Raw genomic sequence first — 6,824 nt, 5'->3', positions numbered from 1 at the left:
ACCTACAACTTGAAGGTGTTATAGGAGCAGACACAACCGGATTCCCCCCTGTATGATCTGGCAGATGGTTGGTGGGTCGCACCATCTCCTCAGGAACCGCTCTTCTCCCGTAAGTACCTTTCCTGCTCCAGGAAGCGGTGGAGGTAGGCTGAGAGACAGTTCTTAACACGGAGATAGATGCAATCCTCCTCGTTAAGAAGGTGTTTTTTCCCGATTTTCCAAATGTGATGTTTAATCACATTTATTACGAAAATCAGGTGTTTCTTGTTTTTGGTTACTGGGGGAGGAAACTGTAGCAAGACTACTTCGGCGAATGTGAGCGCTGGGATCGCAAGCACCTCAGCCAGTCTGTGCCAAACACGCTGTGCTGGCGGGCAGTGAAAGAAGAGGTGCCCTACGGTTTCTATCGCGCCGCAGAAGGGGTTGCACGGTCGCGGGTTGTAGGCTGATTTTACCAGTTTCACCGGGAGTCTGCCGTAGGCGATTCTCCAGGCTAAGTCCCTGTGAAATGGTTGTCCCCAGCTGTTTTTTATGTTGGTGAACAGCACCTCTTCGTTTGTGCCCAGATCGGGCTTTTCCCAGTCAAATTGTCAAAAATTTTCCAGTACAGCTTGTTTGGGCTGAGCTGAAGCACTCGAACTCCATCCGATGCCAATTTTTTGAAAAGTTTGCATATTGTGTAGTACCACTCAGGCACCGTCTCCGCACATGGTCCGGCGTGGCCAGTGATCCCGAAGTAGGGTAGGAAAAATTCTAAGAAGTATTTAATCAGATTGCCGGAAGGGCGATTTGATGCCAGTGCTTTCCGTATGGTCTGAGCAGTGTTGGTTAGGTAGCAGTATTTGAGGATTGGCAGGGCGAATCCCCCTCTCAGGAGTCTATGAAGTACCCTGTTCACGTAATTGAGCTTACTATGGACACACAGGAATATAATATATATACATATGTATATATATATATTTATATGTATATGTATATTATAATATATTTATATGTATATGTATATTATAATATATATACATATGTATATATATATATATTTATGTTATGTGTTTTGAATGGAAAGCATAATATTTGAAAAATATCATAATTTATTTATGTGTATAAAAATAATTTTCACAGTTCTCTATAAAATAGTGTACAAATCATTTTATTTCCTGTATTTTATTGAAAATGATTTATTTTATAAATTATAGTATTAAATTGTTAAGTTTATTTCGTGGACTATTTGAGCATTTCAAGAGTATTGCAATAAATCGAGATATATTTCCATTTTGTATCAACCAATGGTATCAATTGCTTTCTTCAATTTAATTTAGTTTACTTCAATTAGGAGTATTTGATGTGTAACTTAAAATCTTTACTTCTCTTCTTCTTTAGCTTTCTCTCGTGAAACATTAATGCTGTTTTTACAGTATATCAGTGAAGACATTTTCTTTCCGTGTTCTTAGAAGAATGTAAATCTTTTGTGTGTTGTAAAATATATGTTGAATTGTGTAATATATCTTGAACGGTTTCAAAATTTACATATTTGTTCGAAAAACAGCTGTGACTTTATACGTATCCATTAATTTTATATATCATCCACATAAAAATTTAGTCAAACGATTGGATAAATGGTCATTGAGTTGCACACATCGTAATATATAAATGATAAACTCGAAGAATATTGGATAAAGCATTATTCCAGTGACTCTTTAGAAGTCATTGCACGCGGCACAGTGATAAAGAGTTCAAGGATGTTTCTTGTGATTCGACAGAATATTGGTTTGAGATTGGACTCGTTAAGTGGGATGTGGATAATATTGTTGCCTTCTTAGAGATGATGTCAATAACTCAAAGTCATAAAAAAAGACAAAGGGAAGATATTTAAAAGGACACACGAACTCCACTGGCCTCCAATTTATAAAAATATGACATAAGTATGATGGGTTGCTGAAATTTAGCTTTTTTTAAAGCTAAATTTCTATTTAAATTAAAGGGATATTAAATCCCACATTGTTTTAAAACCGAATAAGAAACTCAAAGATCGGAACAATAATAAAAGTTCTTCTTTCAATTTCTGAGAAGTAGAAACGTGAAAAATTTTATCTTCCTCTGAGTTTATCCTTCTATCAGATAGGAAATTGTTGTTTTTAACTCTTTCATCGAGCGAGTCAACTCATAATAGATTTCTGTTATCTCGTTTTAATCAAGGAAACGACGAAAAAGCAAGAAAGAAGAAAAAATGTACTTACCAGGGATCTAACCTGGGACTTTTCGCGTGTTAAGCGGATGTGATTACCACTACACCACAAATACAACCACTAAGAACTCGATCTTTCATTTTACCATACAAAACATGTCGATTTTATTTTCTACACTTATGATGAAGACAAAATTTCCCCTTTTTACCAAGGATTTCCTCGTCAGAAAGAAATGGGTAGAATCCTGAATGACTTGGACACACCAACAGATCATCTTGTCATGATAGTATCTCCCTCCTGTAGTAAACGTCTTAAACCCAAAATGAGTACTTATCCTGTACCCTTTTTCTTTCTTGCATAACTAGCAACTAGCGTGGGACATAACAACAAACGTAACTTCAGCTGTTATTTCCCTTCTCCAAAAAAGTGATATGAGGCAGCTAGTGAACAACCGTTCGATGTAAAGTCAGCAGAAGGCATTTCCAGTTCTTCCCAATACGGTGGCACAAAAGCTAATCACTGACAATTAATATGGAGTTTACCACTCAAATCACAAATGATTCCCTGCCTATCACCAATTACCTTTGGAGAAAGATTTCTAGAAACCCATGTATTCGTCCTAATATTTCTAGGGCATTTGATCGCCTTTGGCAAACATGTGCTCTACCAACCTACCACCTTAAGTCTACCTTCTACCCTTTGGAATTGGATCCCCAGCTACTTTTTTGGTTCATCATTATTCGTTGCTTCTACGTCTGCCTTCCTCTTATAGAAAACTCAACTTCTCTCGCTGACAGCAAATTTTATTCCTAAGTATCCTGATGAAATTACACTCCATTCAAAACAGGAACCATATCGCATGGATCGAGGCAATTCATAGAGAGTTACCAGTAACCTGTTGAGTCCCACAGTGAGCTGTTCTCTTTAAGCATCTCTTTGCTTCAGCATCTATATGCATGATATTAATAGTCTACTTCTCAAAGGCAAGATCGTGCAGTATGCGTATTAAATAGTATGGTTTCCATCCATGCCATTGCAAGCATAACCCATCCAAACACTGACTGGATCATAAAAAACTAAATGATAAGATATAATAACTCAACATGTACTTTCCAACATACAGAACACTACCACATTCACTTGAGTTGAAACAATACGATACCTTGGAATTTATCTTGTTGCACATATGACTGGAATAGTTATATAAATCATCTCCACAACAGATTCTGGAAATAGTAAGTTCTTCAAATTAAGTTCCCAAATATTTAAATAAACTAGTATACAAAGCACTATACGAAAAGATACGCTGTATGCATTTTGCGCAGATTGTAAACTAAATATAGGTAGTCCTCGACTTACGACGGGGTTCTGTTCCAACGTCTCAGTCGTAAGTCGATTCTGACGTAAGTGGAGGAACTTTTGGTTATATTTTCAAAAATTAGGTTTTTATTTAACTTAAAACGGTTAAAAATATATATACTTACATAAACATTTATATATTATTTATTAGCACATACATATATAAATAAATAAATAAATACAAAATTTTTCTTTCTTAATTTTGTATTTATTTATTTTTCTTGAAAATTTCGGCAGTTTCAAAATCGGAACTAGCAGATTCTGCCGTTATTCGTATGTTATGTCAGTAAAATCGGTTTTGAATCGATAAAACCAACTTTTATTAGGTTAAATGTATGCTGGCCGTATTTATCTTCTTGTTGTTTCCTAAAATTGTCAAATACTGCGATGCGTATACAAAAGCAATGTGATTGATGTATGTCTATGCTGGCGGCAAAGTTAAATGAGAGAATTTTTAATAATAATTTTTGTCCGTCGTAAATATGAATCGTCGTAAGTCGAGGACTACAGTATAAAATGATAAAGGAGATCTTTTGGAAATAGACAACTGTATCGGATCTTTGTTCGCACTGCAGGATCACAACAGGAAACACAAACAGCAAAACACTTATATCACTATGCAGCTATGCTAAAATATTAATTTGATGCCAAACAAGATAGTCACAACTACACAGCGTATGACAAAACTTCAGACCATTAATTATATCACATATAAATATAATAATCATTATGAAAAAAAAAAACACTCGGAGCTCCTATGTCACAGATATGTTGAACAGACTTCACTCTAAGATAAAGTTGAAATCCAAGCACTGAATGTCTCCTGTGGTTTCTGGAGTAAGTGTAAGCTCAATAATATAGCTTGGCAAAAATCCTCTGTGACTGTAGCTACAACATATAATTTTTGCCTACAAACGCTTCGAGCGAAGACACTTTTTGTGTACTTCGCTCTGTGTCAGGATGATATAGTCACCATCCTGACACCTGTAGTACAGAACGGGTTGGGGGAGCATGCGCACAAACTCTTTCGAAAGGTACAGGCTTTCGTTTAGCAACGTCAAGTTCGATCAATTGATTGGACAAAGATTTGCATTTAAAATATCAGTATTGTTTTATGGAAATTCGTAATGTACCTGTTGAGTATTGATTAAAATTTTTAATGTTTATTTAGCACCTTGTACGATATAAGATTTGCTAAAGTTGATGAAAGCAGGAGAAGAGGAAGACCAAGAATTCGATGGGTCGATGGAGTTAAAGAAGCAACTGGAGTGCGCATGGAGATTCTGAAAGACATGGAGAGTGTATGTTCGTGGAGTCGCCAGGAGTTGGAAAAAACTCCATGGATCATAACACAACACACACTATAAGATTGTCTTTGATGGTATTTTTCAAATGGTGTTTAATTATTGCGAATTTTTTTACGTACGTATCATATAATATTTGTTACTTATTATGGATATTTTGTTTCTGAAAGTATTTTTCTCTGTTATTATAAGAATTACGTATGTATTTTCATCTGTATGTTTAATAATGACCTTAAAGCATTCATTTACATGATAGCTGATTTTTGATTGCCTGCTAAATAATCAAATTGCTTATTTCGGGTGAATTAGCTGCCATGTTGAAATGTTAATTCTTTTCAACAGAATTCCATAACATCTGAAACTGTCATAACAACATTCACTATGTATTTCTTAGTTTTAATACATTCACGACGGAGTGTCGTTTACCGTTCTGATGGAACTTCGGATCAACTCACATAAAGTTTCTACCCTTCATTGAATTTTATGGCTGCTTGTTTGCGTTGAGCTGGCAGGCGAACTCACACACTCATTATATCGCATGTTTCAATTCTTGGTAGAATTTTATTTGAAGTTAGTCTTTGTGATCTGTCATAATGACATCGAGCATTAAATGCTATAAAACAACACTTAATTCATGTAATTGAAAAATCGGACAATAGTTTTTAATTAGATACTGTGTTTCCAGTGCAACACATGGTTTTGCTCGAGTCTTTACAGCATGATTTCTATGAGAGGGATATGTGATTCATTAGTTGGTGTCATTTTTATTCCAGAAGTTTCTGATTGCACTATTTGTTGAGAAATGTATTACACAGACTACAAAAGCCTCTGTATCTTATTCAGGGATACAATAAAACTACTTGTTTTTCTTGAATCTGCAGTATAATGGCTATTGAGGAGGGTGTGTTGTTAACCGCGGGGAGCGAGTTACTATCGCCTCGACATGAACATGTTTAAACATGTTTCGTATGCGAGGTATATGCAACACTTTTTAATGTGTTTTTTTAGTAAAGTCAAATCAGGGGTGCCAGTTATACGCGAGGGCAAGTTATATTCGAGTAAATACGGCAAGCATTTCTCCGACAATTTGACATTCTTCTGCTGCCTCCTCTGCTCAACTGACTTCTATGGTGAGTTACAATGTGTAAATATTTTTCTCACAACAGTAATTTTTTTCAAACCATCATTAAAATCAATTTCAGAATATAATAAACAATTTTACACTAAATAATATTATAAATTTATATATAAAATATTATTTATAAAATTATAATTATTTATAAAATATTATAAATAAATATATGTATTATACATTTATAAATAAATAAATAAATAAAGTTAGATTAATTTTCTATTATTTTTTCCCCTATTGAAAACTGCCATGGCACGTCAGCAACTCGATTTGTAAATTTTTGGCAATCGCACATAAAATGATTCTCCACCACTGCGGCCTATAATATGCTTTTATGAATACTTCAAGATAGGGATGCACAGACCGCAGTCCTCTTGATTTGATGGCGGCCAGCCTCACCGTGTGTTATTTTAACTTTAACAAGTTACACGATAGGTAATTTTAAAAAATAGTACGTACGCAAAGCGAAGTAGCTGTGACGTCACGATTGCCCATCTACTTACGATAGTAATTAATTATCACCCCTAGGAAACGGTAAATAATAAATTCTACAATGGATAAAGCAGGGCCAAGTAGGAAACGCAAACTACAGGATGACAAACGGCAGTTTCAGGATAGCTGGACCGAAAAATATGGTTTTGTGCAGTCGTTTAATAATATCGTGTGCTTGATTTGCAAAAGTGCTGTAGCCATACCAAAAGAATATAAGGAGACACTATGAAAGTCTGCATTCTACATTTTCAAATCTACCCGAAGAACTACGTAAACCAAAGATTTCATTTTTGAAACGAGAATTGACAGGTCAGCAAGTGATGTTTACAAAACCTATTCAAGATTCGGAAA

At 35.1% G+C, this 6,824-nt stretch overlaps 1 non-coding gene across 1 annotated transcript; it reads right to left on the bottom strand.

Annotated features, from left to right (window-relative positions):
• Positions 1-2,228: 2,228 nt before the first annotated feature.
• TRNAV-AAC (transfer RNA valine (anticodon AAC)) lies at positions 2,229-2,301 on the bottom strand. Its single transcript has one exon. It is a non-coding gene; the product is annotated as a tRNA-Val (tRNA).
• Between the last annotated feature and the right edge of the window lie 4,523 nt (positions 2,302-6,824).

Source organism: Typopeltis vanoorti, chromosome 18, assembly GCF_054136105.1.
Source record: "Typopeltis vanoorti isolate ZY-2024b chromosome 18, IOZ_Tvanoo_1.0, whole genome shotgun sequence".
Lineage (NCBI taxonomy): Eukaryota > Metazoa > Arthropoda > Arachnida > Uropygi > Thelyphonidae > Typopeltis > Typopeltis vanoorti.
This window is presented reverse-complemented; position numbering and strand designations above follow the sequence as displayed.